Below are 25,667 nucleotides of genomic sequence, written 5' to 3' on the forward strand. Positions count from 1 at the left end.
ACTATTGTCACACATCTGAGGGAATTTGTGAAGTACATTATTAACTGGGAAGAGATTGGCCACATTCCCAGATGAATCTAGAATATTTCAGTGGCTTTCCTGGTATTGCATTCTGTTAGTTTTTAAATTTTCTCTTTTATCTATTTTTTTCCTTGCAAACACAAGGAATAGTCCTAGGCAGAGATAAAATGGCCTTTGTCAGGTTATGCTTCCACAAGGACGTGGGGGGGAAAGGGTTGTATGTGAATGTGTTAATACGATTCTAAGTGCTTTCAAACCATTCTGTTTAATTCTCTTTGTGGCATGTAATTCCTGAGGGACGTGCACCAAATTGATAAGCTCAGTGCTAAAGTGAACTGTCTCATCTAGTCCCCGGGAGCCTCTGACGGAAGTGTCAAAATACAACTGCGCACCAGCGGCATTGCTGTCGTGCCGAAGAAGCCCACTATTGACATCACAAGCAAATTAAAAGACCCACCAAAGTTAATATTCTCACATTATAACAACATCTCCTATAAATTATTAAAGCCCACACAATTTATTACCCATGTTAGAAAAAAAAAAAAGCAAGTTGAATCATGAGCCATGCTACTTAATGATTTATTTTTTTGGTCTTCACTGTGTTGAGGTTTATAAATCATCCCGCTCGACTCTACACGGCACCAAGGAGAAAGCAGTTGCTAGTCAAGCCCTTCCCTCACCGATGATCACCTATGCACAGGGTGGAAGTATACTCATTATTTTAGCATCTATCACCAGCCTCTGCGTTTCAGACTGGCTGTTCCTTTTCATTACTATAATGCTTAAGCCTGGCATTGAATGGATATGATTTAAGGCTTGAGATGATAGATCTAAGCCTTTTCAGAAATAAATATTAACCTCATTATTTAGGCAGGGAGGCCAAACCGACTTGCTGTATTCTGTCTCAAGGCTTCTAAGTAAATCAAGATTTACTCGGGAATCTTGTGCTCTTTAGTCTGGTCCACCAGCTTCCCCACTGGTCTATCTTGATTATGTTTAATGTTTTTAAGCAAATAGATATATTTTATTTCATCCTGAGTGGTGTGTTTTATCTCTAGCTTTACCATTGACTTGGGCAAGTCATAGACATTCTCATCTAGTCATAGACGTTCCTAATCTAGTCAACGAGTATATTATTTTAAATAATCTCTAATTTCTCTTTCATGTTGAAATTCTGGTAGTCAGTAGTGTGTAACTGTAAATCAGGCAGTGATTTCTCCTGCTGTTGGAGTTCCTGAGAGCCCTGTGAATATTTGCCTGAGGCATCTTTCTGCCTTTGCCCTAAATTAGCTCTAAGAGGCCTGGGGTCTATGCTGGGCCTGTCTGTCCCTACTCGTCTGTGCTGGCCATAGAGCAGGAGAAAGATTTCAAGAGGAATGAACTATATTTGAGAAGAAGAAGTTAGAGATGGGTTAGAACCACTGCGATTTTTCTAGAAATGTTGGGCAAATGTTGTGAAGACTAAAAAAAGTCCTCTGAGGTTAGGTAACAGTTCAAGGCCTTTGGTGACCATGTGGTTGGCTTGTTGCCCATGAACCCTTAAGGAAGAGCCTCTAGCCCTATATATTCCCATCCCAGGCTGAGGTTCCCTGGTGTGCGAGCACTGATCTGTGCTGCAGAAACAGTACATCGGATTTTGCAAATACTGTCACGTTATATTGAAAATAGTGTCACGTTATATCACTGTCCTAAAGTTAGCAGTAAAATAAATACTTGAGAGTAAACTAAAAAGGCATGTAAATACAAGTAGTTTTAATAGTTTCTTTTGTAAAGGCAATTTGATACACATACTTCTTAGGAATTAAAATAATAGACATCAATAATGCATGGACTACACATTTAATTTGCTTTGCAGAAGTAAACAAACATGTCTGCATTTTTTATGTGACATCTTGAAACTTAGGAAATGTAGTTTGAACTTCTAAAATGTGCTATTTTTGATTATGTATGATAAGCTTGCATCAGTATTCCAGTCTCTGATGTCATCTGCATGAAATTCTGACTTTTCTTCTACATAAATATGTAAGTCTGGGGCCATAACTTAAGCTCAGTGACTTAGTTTTCTCATCTGAAGAACAGAGACAGTGGTCTTTAGTCACTCCACAGGGCTGATATACCACTAAAAAGACATCATATATTTGTGAACATTCTTTTTAAAATAATAAATTTGTATAGAAGGAAAATTATTGTTTGGATTTTAATTGATATATGAATAATGACTACACCCAATGGAATTCTACATTTCTAACCCAAGTAGAAAAGTGGTATTTCATTCACCTACCATGAATACCTTTCTCAGATCACATTTCCATATTACTTTCCATGCTTAAAAAGATTGTGGGATGGGTGGGGTGAAGGAGGGTCTTCACTTTTACCTTTCCTGTCCAGAAACTCTACCATGTTGCAGAAAGCGTGGAACCTACAGTGGTCAAAGCTGATAGCTTTGCAACTTGCTTGTTAAGTTGGGCAAGCATTTATTGGACTCCCACTATGTGCTCAGCCAACTATGTTCTCACCCCTTCTTCACACAGTTGGAGAGATGGGTGGACTAAGGATTTACTACACATAGGAAAACAATTTTGCTGTGTAGGTATCTTTTTTCCCCCCAAAAAGTCTGAGTATTGGGAGATGGTGAGGATGGGGTATTTATACTTGGGAAAGTTAAGTTCAGGCATTGGTTGCCTCAGATCTTTGTACAGACGTTCGACTTATTGTAGAAGTTGTAGGATAATGCCCCATTGCAGAACAAAGGCTTCAGCAGGCTTTGCTAAAATGTAAAGTCCACTCTGCTGATTAGATAGAATCATTGAACCTTATGCTACCCTATATATACAATGGAATCCATAAGCACCCTCCTAGGAGGGAAGGCATTTAGATGAGGTCTTTAAGACTTAGGTATTGTATACCATGAATGAACATGAAAGGCTGGTGGGCATAAATAGCCATTCATTCTGTCAACAACATTAATTGAAAACTCAGGGGTGCATAAAGCCCCATTCTGGTTTATTGAGTAAGCCACAAGAATACCTTCACATCTGTATGCAAATATTTCACAACTGAAAACCCACTACTATCAGGGAGCGAGAGCTGCCGGTGTGAAGAGGCCATCAAGCGATGGCACATACACGTCGGCTGTGACCTGTCTACAGGGAGTTTGCTTAACCACCTGTGTGTCATAATTTTTCTGCAATATACATGTCCTTTAAACGTATTATGGCACTTGTAAACACTAAAATTGGTTCCAGTGTCCTTGGCAAAATGCCTCCGTTGGACTGAAAACCTTAGCGATGTATCTTGGCAGGATATTAGTATGTCGGCTACGTAAAGGATCATGTATTGATATTGATATTTGCATTCTATGGAAGCTGCAGGTTTTGAATAATTTTATTATATGTACAGGGTGACTAAACTTTCAGTTACTGGAAGACTTTTGCAAAGAATACTTTTCCGTGTTTTAGTATAGTATCTCTTCTCTCTCCTAATCTACACTTGGAACACAAGGACCTCCCTCTTTTTGACAGTATTGGGGAATCCACCCGGTCCCTTTCCTGGCCTTGCTTACACCAACTGTGTGGCTCGGGATTGATTAACCCCACTCTTACAGAGGCTGGTCAGCAGATTTTTGTCTTGCCCTGTCCATGTTCACTCAGCATCCACCTCTGCACCTGAAGACGGCTTACTTACTGTGAACAACTGTGACTCTGGGGTGGAGGACTTTTTTATTTTTTCCTCTGAGAGTAAGCTTGCTTTGCAAATAAAGCAAGCCGGAAATGCCCTGGAATTGTTTTCTCCAGAGGCCAATTTCAATCAAAGATTGATGGGGAGTTGGTAGATAAATATACTAGTTTCTTTGCCCCTTGGCTGGGCTGATACTAAGCTGTGCTCTACACCACCCTTTGGGGGTCCCCAGTAGGGCTAAGCTCCAGTTGCCAAATTGGAACGGTCTTGAAAATGCACTTTTTATTGGCTTTCTTCCATTCTCTGTCTCATTCCTCACACCATGTCCATGTTTCCTGGGACCAGCTCCCAAATAAATTACAACAGTACCCCTACCTCATCCAGGTTTCACTTTCCATGGCTTCAATTCCCTGCGGTCAATGGCAATCGGACAGCAGATGATACTCCTTCTACGGTGCTGTCAGAAGGTCAGTAGTAGCCTAACATTCTGTCACAGCGCCTACTCATTCACGTCCCATCAGCTCACTATGGAGGTGTTTCATCTCACGTCTTCACAAGAAGGGTGAGTACAATAAAGTCTTTTGAGAGGGAGAGACCACATTCACATAACCCTCATTACAGGATCTTGTTATGATTGTTCTATTTCATTATCAGTTATTGTTGTTAATCTCTTGCTGTGCCTAATTTATAAATTAAACCTTATCATATGTATGTTGCATGGCAGAAAACATTCTCCATAAGGTTCGGTACTACCATGATTTCAGGCATCTGCTGAAGTTCTTGGAACGTATCCTCCTCATATAAGGGGCAATTACTATACTGCCCTTGAGTATGTGTGTGTGTGTGTGTATATTCAATTCAAAATATATGCATATATATGCTTTGAAAATTGTGCAACTCTAAATAAATTCATACTAAAATTTTAATCATTATTATTGCCATTGCTATTGTGTTTTTCAAACTTTAATTCAGGTGTGTAAAATATTTGCAAATACAATCTTTAGTGAGCTAAAGAGAAAAATATCTGAAAATAATAATGTAAGGTAGAAAGTTATTGACAAAGGGTAGAGAATTAGCACCATAAGGTGAAGAGAACTTTTCAACTACTACTGTAATACCACCCAACACCCACATAACCCTCTCCCCAAAATGACAGATGTCAAAGACAAAGGATTAAAAAAGAGACAACTGGCTTTCCCTATTGTCACTTACTTTTCTAAGGAAGAATATCTTTCCATCTTTTCTTTGTTCGGAAGGTGCCTTTGCATTACGTTATAAATTCACAGGGCAGGGACTGTATTTAAATCTTTATTTTGTAGAGTGCTTTTAAAAGTTAATCATGTTATTCAAATATTCAGAAAGATTAAAAAAAAAAAAAAAACTTACTGACCAAAACCAGACAGTTTGGAGACAGACAGAGGGAAGAGTTTAAGAAGCTGCGATTTTAGATGGCAGTGGCCTCTGATCAACCAAAAGGCAAGTTGACCATTGAGGCAGAGAATTAAAGACTATTCAACCTTCTGTGTTACCCCCCAAATAAAAAGAAAGGGAAAAAAAATGGTCAACCCAGAGGTTTTCATCTCTTGATACCCTTTAGCCATCTTGCTCAGAAACCCATCTAGAAGTAAAATCTGTGCATTCTGGGAGCAAAGTGGAGGAGAAGATAAATCAGATAAAGAACTTTGGTGGTCATCTATTTAATAGCCTACAAAGATATGAAAGCAAATGCCAAAGCAAAACATTCATATTACAGGTTCATGCAATTAAATCTTGCCGACTAAATGAGTTTTATTTACTGAATGAAGAGCTGAGCATGTCACTTTTTGTAACTTTCTTGATATCAATCTATTGTGGCCACATTTATTCCAGAATTGAATACACCACAGTGCTAGTTTACTTGTAGCATGTGGTCATCTGCCATGTTGAAATAATGATCTTTTGTCATTGTTAATGATTTTAGTGAAATTTAATGCGTTCATAGTTACAGGGATACTCTTGCACAGAATGAGGTTGGTCATTAGAGTCACAATTTAGTTCCCATCAAAACGTTCTTGAGATGTTAAAGTAGGGACAGTGCTCACAATCTGGTGGCTCTTTGTATGTGTGTGTGTGTGTGTTTTAAAGATTGTATTTATTTGACAGAGAGAGATCACAAGTAGGCAGGCAGAGAGAGGTGGGGAAGCAGGCTCCCTGCTGAGCAGAGAGCCTGATGTGGGGCTCAATCTCAGGACCCTGAGATCATGACATGAACCGAAGGCTGAGGCTTAACCCAGTGAACCACCCAGGCCCCTTCTTCAAGTGTTTTTACTCCTGCTTTTCCTGGGAAGTTACAGTGAAGAATTTTCCCCTCTGTTCCCAGGAACAAAGATTAGCTTTTGTTAATCTTCGTTCATTTACTCACTGCCTTTTTTTTTTTTGGTGATCCTTGGCTCTTAAAAAGTTCTTACTGCATTTCCCAATTTTAAACCACATTTGGGCAGTCACTTTCTTGCCCCTGCTCCCATAATATTTAACTGGTGCTTCTAGTATAGCACTTGTCATACTGGATTACAGATAGTTGCTGCAGTGGCTGTCGCCTGCATTAGACTATGAATTCCCTGAAGGCAGTAACCACTGTTTCATTTTTGCATTGTTAGCACCTGTCACAGTCCCTGGCATTTAGTCGGCTCAATAAGTGTTTGGTGATTGAATCAAATAGACACAACGCAATGTGTTGATGTTTAATGTGTTTGTTGGCTCACATGACACCAGTTGTTCCCTATTATATTATACTTAAGTCCTTATTAAAAGAATGAATTTTTAACCAGAAAGGCATAATCACATTGAAGTTGAAATAATTTAGTTCTTTAGTTGAATTATCTTTCAAAGGCTGTTTGTGTCCAATGGCTTATTGATTTAATGTTTTCTTTCTGAAGAGCAGGATTTCAAAAGATTTCTAAATTTTTTTTTTAAAAGAGATTTTTACATTGCTGAAGAAACAGTGAGAACTGTAATAGGTGAGACCAATAAGTTAGATAATTCTGATAAGTTAGAGAATTCCTACTACATTATGACTTGTTCAATTCAAGCCACTGATTTTCAATAGGAAAAGGAATTGAATAAATGTTTTTAAAAATCCCAACTGTTGAAAAGTTCTGTAATATAATCTAAAATAAATACACCAACTTAACTTTTCCTTATAAAAAGGAAGCTGGTTGGTTTAAAAACCATCTGCAGAATAAATATTTATGGAGCAGAATGACAACTTGACTTATCCAAAGCATTGGCATACATTTTCTTAGTTAATGTTTGATGAAGCACTTCCACTTACAATTCTTCGGTGAACTAAAAGAAGAGATTCATTAACTATTTTTGAAAGATAATGAGGCCATGATCCCTTTCCAGATGTTTCACTCGTCAAATAATTGTGATCTTTCTTCCAAATCTCCCTGGTTGCTTGGTTCCTATTTTCTTGTTTATTGAGCAGTGATTTATGAAGATGAAGAGAGGTAGTGATTTATAAAGATGAAGAGAAGAAGTACAAATGCTAGACAGACAATAAGGATCAGAAAATTAAGTCATAATTTTACCTTACCAAAATTGGAGGCTCTTGAAGTTTTATTACTAAAGGATAATTATCTCAGATGTGAATGGAGAAAAAAAATTTTTTCTCAGTTTCACTTAGAAGCATGGGTGCACTTCCAGTGCTTTCTCTATAGAAGGGACACAAGAATATGGTTCTTTGCAGAATTTCCCTTGGGGTTTAGAAAGGAGACTTGAAGTTTTGCTTGAGAGCAGACTAATCTAATTCTCTTTTCTAACATTCTGAAGTGCAGGACTAAGAAACAGGACTCATCACGCACAGTGAAATTAAGGGTACACTGAAAAAGTTACTTAAATATAATAGTAAAGTTAGCGGTCACAATAAATATAATAGCAACAACAATAATAATAATGTGAACATTCACTAAGTGTATACTATGTACCAAGTACTATTGTAACAATCCGTATATTAATTCATTTTTTCCCCCTACAATGACCATAGGTGCTAGATAGTGATATTAGCGCCATTCTACAGATGGGAAATGGAGGCACAAAAATTTAGGTAACTTGCTCAAGTTCACGCAGCTAGTATGGGATTGAGTGGGGGAGAAACTGAAGCGGCTGGTCTCCATGGTGATTGCTGTTATACTATGTGATAGTGAACACCAGATGATATGAGAACTTTGAGCTATTTGTTTTACATCTTGGTACTCCCCATGTTTTCCTTAATTGCTCCCCAAACTGTCATCTCAATTCTATCCACTTTGACTATGTTGGTTGTAGTCTGACAGAAGGCCAAGGAAAGTGATAATCAACACTATAAAATATATAACAAAAACTAACAGAAATGTTTTTGGATACTTTTAAGCATAGTTAATGTTTTTGTATTGTAACCATTTCATTTCTATCCTTTAGAAATTAATGAAAGATGTTTCTAAGCTATTAAGAAGATTTTGGGGTAAAGGTTGCCCCAGGGGAGGAACAGAGAAGTACCCATTCTCCAGCTGCTGGGAGGGGTGGTTACTAAAAGCTCACAACTGCCCTTATTTTCTGAGAAGGGAAGCTACCTTGCTTGGAATGTTCCCCGGTGGGGGCAGCCAGCAGCCATGATCAACTGATATATATGGAATGTAAAAGGTGGATTGGAGAGTGGATTGAACTCTGGTGCTCTAGGGCTTCCTGTAGGACCATGTCTCACAATTTCCAGCTGAATACACATTTTTGCTTAGCTTCTTCCCTTGCCCTCCTCTGGCTCCTCCCATCAACTTCTCCTAAGAGCACTGCCTCAATAAATCATTTTTGTAAGGATCTTTTTCTTAGATTCTGCTTTGAGAGAACCCAAGCCAAGATGGATTATACTAGAAGTGGTCCCAAGAGGCAGAGTTTAAGGTGGGATCCTGGAGGTTGATGGAGATGAGTCCTCTATGTCACCAGTGGTAGATACACTCTGTATCAGTGTGGTTAAGATCAGAGGTCAGCAAACTATGATCTTTGGGTTCAATCCAGCTCACTGCTTTTTGTAAATCAAGTTTCAGTGGCGCACATTCATTACTATTGTATTGTGTCTTTAGTATTGTATAGTGTCATTAGTAGAGCTGAGTATCTGAGACAGACACCGAATGGCCTGCAAAACCTGAAATATTAATTATCAGTTCCTTTTTAGAAAAAACAAATTCGCTCCAGGCTAAAGTTTTCATTCATGGTGGTACATTGGATTGAGATACAGGTAGAAGGGGTTGCTGTAGCTAGTTTAATGTCTTTGGCTTTGAGAGGTATAAGGAAATTGAAACTATGAGGACTGTGGTGTTGGGTAACTGTTAGTATCACTGATGCATTAAAGAGAGAAAAGTACATGCTCTATTAGTTACTACTGCTGTATAATAAATGATTACAAATTTAGCAGCTTAAAATAATACACATTTATTGTTTCTCTGTTTCTGTGGATCAAGAGTTAGAGGAGTTATGGGTCCTCTGCTATTGGGTCTTTTAGAAGGCTGCAATGATTGCATCATTTTGGGCACAGTCTCACCTGAAGGCTTGACTGGGAAAGCATCCATTGGAAGCTCCTGTGATTTTTGACAGGATTCAGTTCCTTGGGAGCTATTGGCTGAAGGCCATCCTTAGTTCCTTGTTACATGGGCCTCTCTAAAATGTCAGATTAAGTCATCAAAGCCAGCAAGAGAGGGATTATGCTAGTAAGAAGGAAGTGACAATCTGATGTCTCCTAATCATGGAAGTGACATCCCATCACCTTTGCCATATTCTGTTGGTTAAAGACAAGTCTCAAGGCCAGACCATACCCAAGGGAGTAGATTATACAATGATATAAATGCCAGGAGGCAGGGCTCATTGGGAGCCATCTAAGAGTCTCTTTGCCACATAGGCTCAGATCTATTATTCAGACTTTAAAGCAAACTGTGGGAGTCAGAAAGATTCATTAGAAGCATTTAAAGAGACACTCATCTTTTGTAGCTAGGGGGCAGACACATTTGAAGATCAGGCTCACATCATAATTGTAAAAGTGGCAGAACTTAAAAAAAAGAAAAAAAAAAAAGAGCTTAATTCTCAGCCTTGACAAGTCTCTTAGGCAGAAGTCAGAACCCTGAAAGAAAAGGAGTAACATCTTGAAGTCTGGGATAAGAGGATTTGGGGAGTTGAGAACCTTACCTCTGTATGTTCTCCTGAACACTGGGTTGGCAGCAGTGACTAGTAAGCCCCTCCTCTCTTGTTGGAAAAGGGACCCTCTGTTTTGAAGACTATAAAGAAGTCTCAGATGAGGCAGGTTCCTTACAGGACAATCTTCAGAATCTGTCTGTACTTTCCATCACAAGAATCAGACTGATAATTTGGGTCGTATCTCAGCATCTTGACTAGGAAAGTAATGGCCTACTAGGGGAGGAGTCGAGCTACATACCAAGGGAGTGCCAGGTATTGGCTGACATATATGCTTGGAAGTGGACCCTGAGGGATCTGGATCGAGGTGGGACAATACGGGCTGTTCACTGATATGGGCTTACTCTGCCATGACACTGAATTTAACACCTGGGCAAAGCCCTCGATGATATGTCTAATAAAGGCTGGGAGAGCTCTTGGTTGCTTGGAAAAAGTGATGGTTCACATGAAATGAATTAGGGATCCCAACGCTCTAGTAATAGATTGTGGAAGAAGGAAAAAACAGATAGGAAATAGACATGAAAAATGGGTCCATTAAGTAAGACTGAAAAATCCATATTCGACTATGTTCCTCAGGAGGGCTTGCAGGACAGTCTGTTTATTAACATGCTGAAGAATCTGTTGATGAAGGGGATTTCAACACTGGAAAAGCACAGTTCTTTTTAGGCCAGGGATAGTTAGAGATGCTGTTACAGGACTGGAGTCCATGGAATAGCAATGGGAATGGTAGGTTCCAGATTACCAGAGATGGCAGGGCAACACTGAATTGTCAGAAGCAAAGTAGGTGCAATCACCACAAAGGGAAGCAAGCCTGGGATGGCTGTCCTGTGGGTGGGAGTGGAAGGTGTTCCAAAGTACCTATGGAAATGGTTACCTTATGTTAGGGCAAGAGGGATGGGCAGCCAACCAGGGTATTATCTGTATATATAATCAAAAGAGATTAAAAAAAAAAAAAGAAAAAGTAGATTGGCAAAAGGCTGAGGTCAGGCAACTGTTTTCAGACCTGAGCCAGTTCTAAGACCCAGAATCCACTGACTGAAGGAAATTCTCGGTCTCATGTGAAAGGAACTGCAACACTATGGCAAGTGTAGCTCCCTAGTCCTTCCTCCAAGGGGCGAGAGCTATTTACTCAGGAAACTGTACCCTAGGGGAAAAGGGGTACCCTGGCCTCTCAGTGACTATTAGATACAAGGTATGAGTTGAGGTTTACAGCACCTCATGAGTCCCTGTTAAAGTGGGAATACATAAATGTTGGGAAGGAAATAGAGTCATGCCCCAGATTCATTTCCTGGTGGGTCAGCTGGGTCCACATGCTCACCCAGTGGTCATTTACAGAGTCCTTGAATGCACAATTGAAGGGATCCATTAGAAATTGGAAGAATTCTATTGTTGTTTTCTTGATTGGCTATTGCATTAGCAAAAGCCATGTGGAAGTCCTTGAAACTATCTCGTCTGCCAAGTTAGTAAATCAAAATCAATGATTACATCCTGGGGAAAATTGCACAGATTAGTACCATTCTCATAGATTTAAAGAATGCAGGGGTGAGGATCCCCATCATTCCTCCATGCAATTCAATGGTCTAGATGATACACCAACTAGACGGATCCCGGCAGATGACAGTGGAACGCTGCCAAGTTAACAAGTGGTAGTTTCAATTGCAGCTGCCGTGCAGTATGTGACATATGCACTGGGGCAAGTTAACTGGATATGGGGTATGTGGTTATTGTTCTGGCAAATACGTTATTTTCCATACCCATCAAGAAGGAGGATCAGAAGCAGCCTGCATTCATATGGATGAACAACAGCAGTCATGGTCTTGTCTTAGTGTTATGTTAATTCTCTGGCTTAATCAAAATATAGTCTGAAGGAACTGGAACTCTCTGGACATTCTGCAGAGCATCATGTGTGTGCACTATATGAATAACATCATGTTAATTGGACCAAGGAACTCACTTTATGGCAAAGGAAGTATGGCAGTGGCCATAGTGAGCATAAAGTTCACTGGCCCTACTATACTCTGGTGTAAAAAAGGCACTGACTTAGCGATGATATCCTGTGACTATGGGTACCATCTTTCAGGGTATTGTACACACTACATTTTTTAAAAGATTTTATTTAGTTGAGGGGCACCTGGGTGGCTCAGGTGGTTGAGTGTCTGCCTTCGGCTCAGGTCATGATCCTGGAGTCTTGGGATCAAGCCCTGTGTTGGGCTCCCTGCTCAGCGGGGAGCCTGCTTTTGCCTCTCCTCCTTGGCTCATGTTCTCTGTCACTATCTCTGTCTCTCTTAAATAAATAAAATATTAAAATCTTTTTTAAAAAAGGTTTTATTTATTTGAGAGAGAGAGAGCATGAGCGGGGGGGACAGGCAGGGGGAGAGGGACAAGCAGACTCTCTCTGAGCAGGAATCCCCCCTCCCTGATGCAGGACTCAATTCCAGGACCCCGAGATCATGACCTGAGCCAAAGTCAGACACTTAACCAACTGGCCACCCAGGAGCCCCTGTATACACTTTAAACCAGTAGCTATTATATGTTGCCCTATCCCCGATAGGTAGAATACATGAATCCAGGAATTAAAGGAAAGATACAAAAGGGACCTAACTCATTATCTGTTCGGGAAAGCCATCTCGGGAAATTTAGGTTTTGTGAGCCTAGAACTTCTAGGCCCCAGTGCAGGGAAACTTGCACCTGGGAACTGAGCAAGATTCTCAGTAAACATAAAACTATTGCCACATTACTTTGGCCTCCTTGTGCCAGGAGATAATCCGGCACCACAAAAAAGTTACTATATTGGCAGAGAAACTGACCTGATTGTCATGAGGAGGAAGGGATGACACATATCAGAGGCAAGGAGCAAAGTACTTGTCACTCAAGTGATCTGTTGGGACATATTTTGGTGTCCCCATACCTTATTTAACTGTAGTGGGCAAGTGCAGCAATGACAGCCTGATTAGGGCAGGCTAGCCCAGGGCTCAGAGACCTCAGAGTTGATCATTCGGCTTACTTTTCTGCAATCTACTTAGACCTGCAGAAGTACCAACCCATAAGGAGGAGCATCTAGAAGGGTGATAGAGGAGGGAGATCATGACCGTGGCTGGACCTTGGAACAAACCACAGCTGGGGAAGCTCTCATTGGTTCTGCTACCTCTTCTCTTATACGTCAGCCCAGAAAATGCGGCTAATCAGAATCCTGAAGCAGCTGGGCCTGAAAGGAGCTTGCTTGATATGAGAAGCAAGTGGGTCTGAGCCATGTAAGGGATGGACTGCAGGGGTGGTTGTTGGCGTCTTTCCCACCCACCAGCAGCTGTGTTTGGCTGCGAACAGCTCATGGCTCTACTCTTCACAAAGATTTGCCCTCAACTGAACAGTGCCAACTCAGCTGAGAATTACACTTCCTGGGAATGAGAGGCGTTAACCCTGTGGTACCATTTATGTTCCAGAGTCCCCCGAGGGACCCGGCTAAGCTAATGCTGGTTTTCAGCAGAGACCACATCCTTCTTGGCTAAGTGCTTTCACCTAGTTGACTTCTCCTGCTCCCCTTCTGAAAGCACTCCCTTGATAAATCATTTTCAGAAGTATTTCAATCTCAAGCCCTATTTCTAGGAATTTTGACTTGAGATACCATCTTCTGCTATTAACCCTGCTGGAACAATCTTTTCTTCACCCATTTTGTTCTGACTCAAATTTGGTAGTATGCACATGAAAAGTTATATAGATTGAGGTTGCCAATTAAAAAAAAAATGACCTCCTAAAATCTCCCCTTGATTTATTAACATGACAAAGCTCTCACTCATTTTCAATTCTCAACTTTACTATAACTGATGACCATTATTCTATTCTTGTTACTCTCTAAGGCTTTCTCTACACTGATGTCAACTATCTTTTAAAATGCCATTCTCATCATGTCACTCCCCTGATTAAACATTTTAAACATTTAGTGACCTTACACTATTTCCTGGATGAAGTCTCAAGTCTTTAATATGACATACAAGGCTTTGCTTATTGGGTTGCAATTTTGAACTGAATTGTAGTAGACTCTTCCCCCTACCATACAGCCCACATGCTGCATGCTACAGTCAGATTGAAGAGTCTTCTTCCCTGAATAAGGAATGCTCAGATTCAAATCCATGCTAATTCCTCTGCCTGGGATGGCTCCTCTTTCCTCTTCTACTTGTGAATGCCTGATTATACTTTAAGACACAGATGTTTTATCAACTTTTCTGTGAAGCTGTTATTGACCAACTCTGAACTTTTTCCAAACTCGAGGAAGAATTGGTAAGTCCTTTCTTTGTGCTCTCACAGCATTAAATACTCACCTGTGTTATGATGCTTGTCCTATTTTTTGTGATTAAACATTAATAAACATTAACATGTCTTTCTCCCCCACATAAATTAAAATTCTTCAAGGGCCATGTAATTTGTTTTTGTATCTGTACTAATGATAACATTGCTTAACAGAGTACTCTTAATAGATACATATTATATATAAATAAATAAATATATATTATAAATATATATATGTATTTAGCCAAATTCTTCATATATATGAAGAATTTGGCTGGTTCTGAGATAGTTCCTCAACCCGACAGGCTGGACAGGCTGGTCAGTTCTTCTTTTTTTTTTCTTTTTCTTTTTTTTTTTTTTTTAAGATTTTACTCATTCATTTGAGGGAGAGAGAGACAGAGAGAGAGAGAGAGAGAGAGAGCGCACAAGAGCAGGCTGAGGGGAAGAGGGAGGGAGAAGCAGACTGCCCCCTGAGCAGGGAGCCCAACGTGGGACTTGATCCCGGGGACTCTGGGATCATGACCTGAGCCAAAGGTAGACGCTCAACCAACTTAGCCACCCAGGCATCCCTGGTCAGTTCTATTCTAGTTCTTGCCTTTGATCATTTTCCTCTTGTTGGAGTTTTGGAAATTGAAGGGAGTCTTTGGACGACTGTTGATTTAAACCGAATAGCTGTTCACACCTTTAGTCCATTATTGTATGAGTTTAGGTAACTTTACCTGCTACACATTCGCACAAGTTCATGTTCCCTGTGATTTGTAAAAAACAGGGCCAAGAAATATACTTCCAAAGGGCAAGAGCAAGCCTGAAATTTAGCTCAGTAACATAAGTGCAATCCTATATTTGATCTCTGCTTGAAAGAGGTAGCAAGCAAAGGAGAACAGAGAGAACACCGCTTTACCAGGATAATCCCCCACTTACTTCATAACTTCTTTAAACCGTAGTCAGCCTGGGGGGCCAGTTTGTTTGACTAGTGTTTCAGATTCATCTAGATTTCCATTTATACAGCAAATGGTGCTTTTTAAGTTTTCAGAGTTTTCTTAGAAGAACCATTATTTCCTTATATTTTTGAGGGGCGGGATGTTTAAATAAATACACTTAAGAAAATCCCCAGTATATTATTAGAAATTGTATTAGTGATCTTGAAATAAACAAGAAGGTAAATATGATAATAAAATCCTCTGTGTTATAGGAAACTCAATGGTTAATGTGGCACAAAACCTGGTTATAAGAATCTGACCTGATAATTTTCATTCTATTCCTCCAGCCACATTTCTCAGCCTTGGCTCCTCCAGCTCCCTCCGACTTCAAAAGAAACTCTGAATGAAGAAGGAGGGCACACAATAGAAGAATCGGTCTGATTATCCCCCTCTGTTTGGAAATGGGTAAAGATTATAGATATGTTTTCTTCTTTCTGTGCTTTGGACTATGTAATGTCAATTATCTCAAGCAAAACCCCCTACTCAGGCTAATACACAGATTTGGATCATACCAAAATTGCATAAAATTGGAAACAAGATATTAATAATAATCCATAATAGTGTGACCAAGTGGAATGCATGTTTATTCTCATTGGTTTTAGCCGATATAATAAAAAAAGGTAAATTAGTTTAGAGATTTTAGTTTATATTTATAATACCCTGACCTTCTTTGCTCTTCTCTCACCACTTTATATTATGAATGAGGTAATTAAAAAGAGTCCTCTTCTCTTTTATTCCATTATGGCCCATTTTTGCCCCTTTAAATGTATTTGTGTGTTTGTGAATGTGTGTGTGTGTGTGTGTGTTTGTGTGTGTGTACATTGATTATTTTAACCAATGTTTGAAAATGAAGTTGTAGTGCTAAAGGTCAAATGAGTGAATTAGCCTGACCTGGTAATTAAAAGACCATGTATGAAGTACTAACCAGAAACGCTGTAGGACTTTTTGTTCTCAACCCAAAATGAAAAGGCAAAGCATAATAATCCCTTATCACCTGTGAAAATGATGTCAGGAAATGTTTTCTCAGAGTCAGCTACTGGTCAAGACTTACATCAAGTTAAACAAAATAATGAAGGATCAGGATTCTGGAAGGGCCAAAAGTTCGAACAGGAGACCTTTAGCCTTTCTGCCTGTAATGCATAATAATACTTCCTGTTTGTTTGATAGGTGCGCTCCCTGAACATAAAAGCCTTTATAACTTTTAAGTTAGGAACTAAGTACTCTGGTCCCATTCTTCCTGTTTAGGATGGCTGTCCACAGAAGTGAATCGATATAATTCGAACTACTGAGTGAAAACAACAAAAACAAAATCCTTACAGAACCAATCAACTTCAAGCTGTGTCTTATTAGGCTTCCAAAATATTTGGGATTGTCCGAACTACAAAACAATTATATGTAATTATGAATGAATTTCATCCAGGTTGGTTTGCTGTTCAGATGCCTTTAATAAAGACTCCCTTTCCTTACAAGAGTCTAGATAGACCACACCGTTCTGTATTAACCAGACATACCTTATGGCAATAATAACAGTTGGAGATTTGACCTGAAGAATGCTTCAGTTTGAACTATTTCTGCTCACGAATAGAGAAGATTGCAGGTAAATAATGTGAAGTAATTTTCAGTACTAAAATAGTTTAGAAATATATAAGTTATAAAAGAGGTTTTTTTTTTTTTTTTAGTGAATTGAATTATTTAGTAAGCCCCAAGCTTTAGTGGTTTGTCAGTTTTTAGCCAGTTTTTAGGTTTGACTTACCAATGCCCCAAGAAAACAGAACAAGAAACTTGAATGCAAACCTTTCAACCAGGTAACTCTATAGTTTATAAGTGGCAATGAATGACATTTCCTCAGGAAAATCTTGGAAATTACCAGTGTTGCACGTTTTATTAATCTGTGTTTAACCTGAAGCCTAGAAACTAGTGCCCCTTTCTTCCTGTCTTCAAAATTTCTATTACCAACTGTAATATGTTGAAGTTTATATGACAGGCCATTTCAACACTTTTGTTTAGTTAAATGGAAGTGCATCACTTTTAAAGAAAAGCCCTATTGCCAAAAAATATAAACAGCCCTAACTTTGATTAATATAAATATTTAAAAACCAGAACATTCTGTTACATCTTGCAAAAACAATTCTGATGTAGCTGATGGGAAAGAAAAAGTGCTTTCATGCCTTAGACGAATCCAACAAAATACAGCTGCAGAACAAAATTTTAAGTAAATATGAATTGTTTGTCTTTTCACAGGGCTATGGTGTTTACCTAAGTGGAGTTATTTTAGAACACTTTATGTTTTATTAGTAAAAATGAAAGTTTTTTTTTTTTTACAATTTTAGTTCTGAAGTACTTTATTTAAATTTGAAAATCCTCTAATTAAAAACACCATTAAAAATTATTCCTCCTGCCCAGTTTAGCGTTTTGCTAATAAGCCACTGGACAAGAGATGTGTGAAATGAATAGATGAAGAAAAACGTTGACAGCAAAAGCAAGGTCTGAGGGGGGTGAAGGTAGTTTATTAGGCCCCGTTTGTCACGAATGGCCCTGCTGCACATATAAAAGCAAATCCCTCTACCTTAGAAGATTAATTCTGAAGGAGGCACTCTTGGGTCAAAGTATACATAAGCGTGTGCCTAATCTCAGAGAAATCAGGCTATTTTCTCACAGCAATTAAGCAGAGGTCTGGGGTTTCACCCACAGTGTATTTAAACACAGGATACAATTAAACCCCAACGTATTAATATCTTTGCTCTGCAAAATTGCTCAGGAAATAGATTTTGCTCTCTTTCAAATGAAAAGCAAGGCAAATTAAGAGAATAACTTGATGCTTAGCTAAGTTGCTTGAAATAAGAGTGTCATATTTTCTTCTAATTGCAAATGTCTTCTGTACCTAAAGACCGTTCTTACTCTAGGATAGGGTTTAAAGTTTCTAATTCCTTTGGTCTAAATAATGAACCTTAGAAGTTTGCATGAAAATGCATTGTTTTAAACTGTAATTTAATTTCTTATTGAGCATATGCTAAAAATCAACTTCTTAAAAAGAACTCACTGTCCACCACCGCCAAAATGTCACAATTAGGAAGCTTTGCAACCTATGTAAAGGGTGAAAAAGTAAATGTAAATCTTAAGCAATCAAGTGTTCAGAGGGACTGCTTTCTGCAGAGGTTTCTCTTGAAGCTTTTTTTTTTTCTTTTCTTTTTTTTTTAAAATTAATTAATTAATTAATTTGACAGAGAGAGATCACAAGTAGGCAGAGAGGCAGGCAGAGAGAGAGGGGGAAGCAGGCTCCCCACGGAGCAGAGAGCCCGATATGGGGCTCGATCCAAGGACCCTGGGATCATGACCTGAGCTGAAGGCAGGGGCCTTAACCCACTGAGCCACCCAGGCGCCCCCTCTTGAAGCTTTTTTATTCATATACTCATCTCAAGGCAAGAGCTAATCTTCCAGAGAAAATTACTGCCAGGTTAAAACACTACTTCGAAAATGCTAAATATAAAAACAACGAAATAACTTTTATTTCTTGTGTGTCAGTTCCCTAAAGACAAAGATTTTAATAGTACAAAAGCTATATGAATAAACCACCACCTTTGTTCAGATCTTGAAAACAAACAAACAAACAAACTCTTCTGGTATTAAACAAATTTTACCCACATTGTAATTATTGTTACTTCTCTTTTGTCTCCCTTGAGATTAATATCCCATTTAATTGCCCAACCAAATGCTCTGTCTTTTTGAGGAGGGAAGTTGCTCTTGGAATAAGAAAGGATAGAAATAGTTTTTCATATATATAGCTGACTCAATAGTTATTTCATTTATATAAGAGTTTGTAGCAGGATGGTTATCAGTATATGACACAGTGAGAATTCTTATCATTCATGACATATAGGCATGTTCATAGAAATTAATAAAACTGAAGAATGAAGCAAAATTGAATCTGATGGGCAGTGGTGTGTGTGTGTGTGTGTGTGTGTGTGTATACACTAACATGTTTTCCCACCTAAAACTCCTTTGTTGCTTTTAAGAGATGAGTACTTAAGGTGAAGTACAAAAGGCAATGTCCCCTTGGAACCACATGATAAACAGCTTAGGCACTTTTTTGATGTGTGCTGGGCTATGTGAGAAGGCCTGCAATCTGAATTTTACGTAGGATTGTTTTAATAAGACCAATGACTTTAATAGTCCTTCTTGCTGACATCACTGGCAAATTGGTCTACTCTGTAACCTTTAAAAGTGCAGCATATCCCAAAATGAGTTACTTATTAAACAAATGTTCTTTTTTTTTTTAGTGCAACTGACCTTTAAATGATTATTTCTCAGCACTTGCAACAAAGAGAATCTCACCTATCACCTTTACACTTTTGATGCTACAGTGAGTAGATCCATAACCTTTTCACAACACTTACCATGCCACACAACATGGAATTACAAACGCTAATGAGCACCTTTTCTTTTAAGGGGAAGCCGTGTTACTTTATTAAATTGTTGCAGTATACAGAAGCCATGGGAAAGTCTAACAACAAATCATTATTTTTTTTATCAAGCTGAAACCATTTTAGAAAATAGAATTCCAAGGCACCAAAGCGTAATTTACTGCTAATAACAGTTTCTACTGAAGTTTTCCTCCTTTGGCTTCCAGGGTGTGTGGGGGTGCGTCGGGGTGGGGGGAGGGGATGGGGGATTTAAACAGTGGTATTTGACTTAAAAACATCATCTTTAGGTTCAGGCACTTACAGATATTTGCAGGCAATTTGAACTAACTTACAGACAACTAGCACAGCACCCTTTTTCACTAACTAGAAGGAAAAGCTTTGAAATTTCAGAAGTATTATTGATGGAGTATATATATATATATATATGTATACACACACACACACACACATATATATATACACACGTGTGTGTATAAAATATGTATATCTCCTGTGGTGTTAGAGATTTTAAGATTATGCCTTCCTTAGAAATAGGCACCTTTGTAAGATGTAATGGGTATAATCAAGTCCTGGTTTTCTTTATTAAATAGAGCTGGAAATTATAAATCTTATTCTTCAGGAATCAAATCAAATCTAGCACATATTCAAAAGAGTTAATGTTTTCTGGGATCTCTTTACTAATGTAAGGAAATCCATGTTACTCTAAGTCCCAGTGGTCTTTCCTGGAACAGGTAACCTATTTATACTTTAGTATAACTACCGAATCTGTTAAAGGTTTCATTAGCCTAAATATTTTCCCTCTTAAAGAAAATAAATATTCCAACTTTGAAAAATTCTGAGAAAATTTTCTTGATCTGAAGGATTCAACTCCTGGAATAACCCAGTGTGTCCATCCTTGACATACATTTTACCTGAACAGTAAGGCACAAATACTTGCTTATGTTCCAATATAAGTTTTTTTTTTCCCGCTTGCAAAGCTGACCTTATTTATAAAATACTGTTTTTTAAAAAATGGGGTCTTACGATTCTTGAATATCAATCCTCCATAGCATAAAAAGGTGTTTTCATGTGTGCATTCTCTGTCTCTCCTCTCTTCCCACATTTCTTACCAAGTGAGCCTTATTGGCATGAATTATAAGAAATCTGGGAAGTTTTTCCTTAATAATGAAAAATAACTTCTTGAAATAACATTCACTTACGGTTTTCTTTTCGGCTCTGACGTAGTGGTATTTTGTAAAGCATGAGAGGCAGGCAAAAGACTTCATCAGAGAAATCAAAGTTAATGTCCTTTGGAAACATTGGGCTCTGAAAGGAAAAAAAAAACAATAGCAGAAATATGACTTATTTGGCTCCCCCTAGTTTAATTTACAAAAAGGCAAATCAGTTATGTTATTGGCATGTAATCACAAAGAAAAATACACAGACTTAAGACTAAACCGACTCATTGTCAAGACTTCCAGGGTCTTATTCATTAATTATGGTGGCTGCCAGCAAACAACAGAGGAAAATCAACAATGCTGGATAAAATAGTCATCAAGGGTTTCTATGTCTGTAAACTATTTAAATTCTTGAAATTGAATATTTATGATGAGTGATGCTTCTTTAATGTATACCATATTTTCATCAGCTCTCCGCTCTGCCTGTGTTTTGAAAGCCCAGACGCACCCGGTGCTTCGTTCACACCCACCTTTCACTCGGTTCCATCCTGGCCCCTTCTGCTAACACCATCCCATCAGAAAACTGGACACCCAGAGTCACTTGCTGTTTTTCCGGGGCCTGCTCATTTTCTAATACCCCTCTCATCCTTAATAATAGCGCAGTTCAATATCCTCTCCGCCTGTGCCCAGGCAGCCCCCGTGTGAAACGGCTGTGAAGTTTATTTTGCGCCCATCAGTACAATGCAAACCAGAGTGGGCTTACCTCCTCGGGGTTAGTGAACCCACGTTGTCTGTGAGCACAGACAGCACTTTGGCCCCAGATGTGCCTGGTTAACTGTACAAGCAAAGAGGATAAATCCACATAACAATACTTCATTCACCAAGGAAATCTGCATTGGATTACAGCTTCTCTATGGTTAAGTCTGGTCTTAATTTACTGCTTTTATTCAGTTTTCAACCACAAACGAGCCCCTTATGAGGCATTCACTATGCAGAATTGACAACTCTTTTTATCTACTTGAAAAATATTTTTGGATAATAATTTATGGTTACAAAATATGTTAAGCAGTTTCAATAGTTATATTATATTCTTTCAATGCTTAATGATGCAGTATCCCCTGTAAAAATGGAATGCCAGGAAATCTGGTAATTTTACATACAGTATTTATAACAACAGAGCAATTTGGCCATATAGAAACACAAATTTTAAAAAAATGCTGCATATTTCATAGGAAGTCTTTTAAAGACATTTTTTAAGGTCTTAAATTGTATCTCAGGAGAAAATCAGAGTTCAGAACAGTGTCTAAAGGCCCTATATATGGGTGAAAAAATAATTTTGGCAAGCACTGTATTTTATTTATGGATTATTATGTTTAATATAGCATATTTTGAACACTCTTCAGAAGGAAAAAAAAGCTGCAGCTCTCTTTGAGGACATGAGGGAGAGTTCATATGCTATTTATATGTTATACATGAAACCAAAATATGTGGGTAAGTTTGTACTTTTTTGCCATCAAAAGTGTTCTCTTAATTTATATTCTGAATTAATGCCATCTTTTTAAAAAATCCATCTGAAGGTGCTCATTATTATTGGGCGTAGAGTCCTTTTTCAAGGACTGATTGCCAGTAACTGGAACTACTCTGGAAACCCCAAATAGACTAAAAAGCATCATATCCCTTTAATAGTGGCAAGTGCCAGTAATAGCGTTTGTCATTTTAGTTGTACAGCTTCTAATATTGCCAGCCTAGTGACTCTATAACCCCAAACAGAACCTATGTAAGTAAATAAGAAGGAATGTATTTTATAAATGGAGACAATGGAAACAATGTGGCTGATGTTCTTTGGGATGATGGAGTTCCTTTCCATCGCTTTAGATTAATTTAAACTGTGGGTATCCAAAGCTTTATAACTTTCCTTTTGGCAGAATTTGAGCACTTTCAGACTCATTGATACTAAGGGATTCTTCCCATTGCAGAATGAACTCCCTGTGGATAAACAAAGGGAAACATTCAACTGAGGTACTTGCTGTGTTTTCCTCATTAGTGGCTACACTGTCTTGAGCAGGGAATGAGAGCTTGGGGAAAAGCATCCTTGGCATTAACAAGAAAGGACATTGCTTTTACAAGGAGGAACACTTTATGGTTTTCTAAAGCATCTATCCTCAAGTGCCATATGTAAATCATATTTAAAAAAAAAAAAAAAAACAACCCACCCAAATTGTATGTGTGCTTCAGGGGGGGAAAAACTACGTAAACGTGCAATACAAAAATAATGAACTGTATCACTTTGGTTAGTTAAGCAATTATTGCTTCTTTATAGACCCAAATGCAGTTTGGTTTTCATCATAAAAACAGGTGGGGTTTGCTCTTGTTTATTGTTGGTGGTGGTTTGTAATTTTGCTGGAAAGAATTCTTTATGTTCTCGTTCTTGTTATTTTAGGACGTGGCATGTTCTGCCTTTAATCTGGTAGCTAGGTTTCATTACCTTCCTAGGTGTTCTAATGAAGGTGTAAAAGAAAAGGTTAGAAAGGTGATAAATTAGACAATAGAAGCATCAGATTCAAATGCCACTTACTATAATTCCAAAATCATGTGTCAGAATGGTTTCAGTAACAATATTACAGCTCCTTTCTGTTGTTTATCTCCAACACGTTAACATGTAGTTAAGAGCAACTTCTGGAACCGAGTATAGAGCTTTGGATTTATGACAATGGCGGTGAACTAGCCTCATTAATCTGGGCAAGAATAGTTTCTGATCATCAACCATGGGTCGATGAACTCAAGATTCTGAGGAAGGCTTGGTACATTCTCCCCGAGCCATTTAGTACGCAGCCCCAGAATGTTCCTCCGCCATTTACACTACATCCTGTGTACCCGGATGCTAGTCTCCTTTCTCCTTCCTCTTCCTGCCAAGCAGTATATGTGAAGTTAGAGTGGGAGGGTCATTGAACAATGAATTTCTCCATTGTATAACCATTACAAAGCTATCCAGGCTAAAAAACTTGTTGTTTTTTAAGTCACTGTGCAATTTCAAGGTTTTAATGGTCCTTAAAATATAATACCCTGTGTCATTTATTTCCTGAAGTGAAAGCTAGTGGCAGCCTTTGGAATGCATGTAAAACAAGTGGTTCAAAATAGTTTGAAGAGAGAATGAAAACTTGATAAGCAATTAATCTACCCTGAATGCTTTCCTAATGGTTTGTGCCTTTTCTTGCTGGTTTAAAAAAAAAAAAAAAAAATCCAGATGTATTCAGAAGAAAATCAAAGAAAATATACATCTAGATTTTTCTATAGTGCATTTGTTAGAATGAAACCCACACACAGTGAGGCAAGAAAGATTGAACGTTCAACTAATTTAAAAATAAAGGTGTTTCTGGTTGAACAGTGGCAACTTGATTTTTTTTTCCCCTAATTTTTTTTTTGTCTGGAGCTATGGGAGAAGGGAAGGATTTGAAATGGGAAACTGCATACATGAACATAGAGACGGGGCTAATTTCCTAACAGGATAATCCTGCAAGTGACACCTTGCTGAGGAAAAGAACTTGTCCTAATCTGACTGCTAATTTGTAGAGGCCCAGGCTTAAGAATTAAGGCAAGCCAGAGACATTGAGACTCAAGATTCAGCTACGAAATAGAGCTGAGCCCACTTGATGTGTCTGCCAGCCTGTGTATCACCAAGGAGCGTGGCGAGAATATTTAGAAGACCTGCCGGTCTGCTGGCATATTGTCTGAGATACTGTATAGGCAGAGGTGACTCTTGTTGGAGAACCGTGTGTAGCAGACAAAATTGAAGACACAGGAATCCATAAGTAGGAGGGAATGCATCTCAGTGGTTAATGGGACCAAGAGGATGAAAACCCGGCACAGAATCCTACAGGGTGTCAATAGTTGAGGGCTATAGATGACAAACAAGATCATGATTTTTCCCACTTATTAGAGATTATGTCTTTCTCCCTCGGCAGAGTGGAACAGGGCAAAAATGGCAAACCCAAAGATAGAGAAAATCAATGAAAGGCTGAAGAGTTACATGAACAAAATTAACAGGGACAGTAACAAAGACAGAGGGCTTACTTTTGAGCAAATGCCAAAAGAGTCTTAGGAGCTCCTGGAAGCTAGGACATTTCAAAAGATATTCTTTGTAGGAAAAGGATAGCCATGCCTAAAATGACAAGCATGGGATCCAGCAAGATGATGTGGGTGTATGGGACTGATCCCGAGACTGTGCCTTTTTATTTCTTAGTGAAGTACTAGAGGTTAAAGAACTTCCTAATGCCATACTTACTGCATAAGTATGGGGATTGCATATATACATACGTATATCCCTACACCTAAATTAATTGCTTGGTAAGCATATATAGGCTTATAGCACAGGTTACCAAAGTCCCAAGGCATAGAACCCTTACTTAAGGACCAGGTAGAAACACCTGAAATATGGGTGTGTGGTACTGGACATTCCATCATATTTTTTGGCACCTACCAAAAGACAGGCCTCGATGGAATCTGCCATACATTCTGTAACCCAGATGAGTACTGCATGCCTGTCATCTGAATGGGGTTAGTCTCTGACTGGAGTATTGCCAAGTAACCCAATTTTAGAATAACACAAATTTTAATTATATGTTTCATTTAACTGACACCTGTCCTTGGAGGCTGTCATTAAAATCTAACAAGCTATGATGTGGGAACTATTATTATCTATGATTTATAGAGAGGCAAAAATAAATAAGGAGGAAAAAGGAAAGGCTGAGAGGTTTGGAGGAGCGGTATGATTTAAAGACTAGAAATTCCACTGGCAAAAAAGCGCATCATATCAACTACTTAGAAAACTCATAGGAAATGAAAACCCAGATCATTGAATTTCTTGTGTTTGTGGTATGATTTTACTAAATATCCATTCATCCATCCCTTCATGTTGTGGGTATAATATACCA

General features: G+C 38.6%; 1 protein-coding gene across 1 annotated transcript in view; it reads right to left on the reverse strand.

The window, feature by feature from the left end:
* The window catches only part of ADGRL2 (adhesion G protein-coupled receptor L2), a 388,797-nt gene extending 367,916 nt beyond the window's left edge, over positions 1 to 20,881 (reverse strand). The window contains exon 1 of the mRNA XM_047725544.1: positions 20,779 to 20,881. The gene's annotated coding sequence lies outside the window, so the exon portion shown is untranslated. The remainder of the gene's footprint in view (positions 1 to 20,778) is intronic.
* Between the last annotated feature and the right edge of the window lie 4,786 nt (positions 20,882 to 25,667).

Source organism: Lutra lutra, chromosome 4 (assembly GCF_902655055.1).
Source record: "Lutra lutra chromosome 4, mLutLut1.2, whole genome shotgun sequence".
In the NCBI taxonomy this organism is placed as follows: Eukaryota; Metazoa; Chordata; class Mammalia; order Carnivora; family Mustelidae; genus Lutra; species Lutra lutra.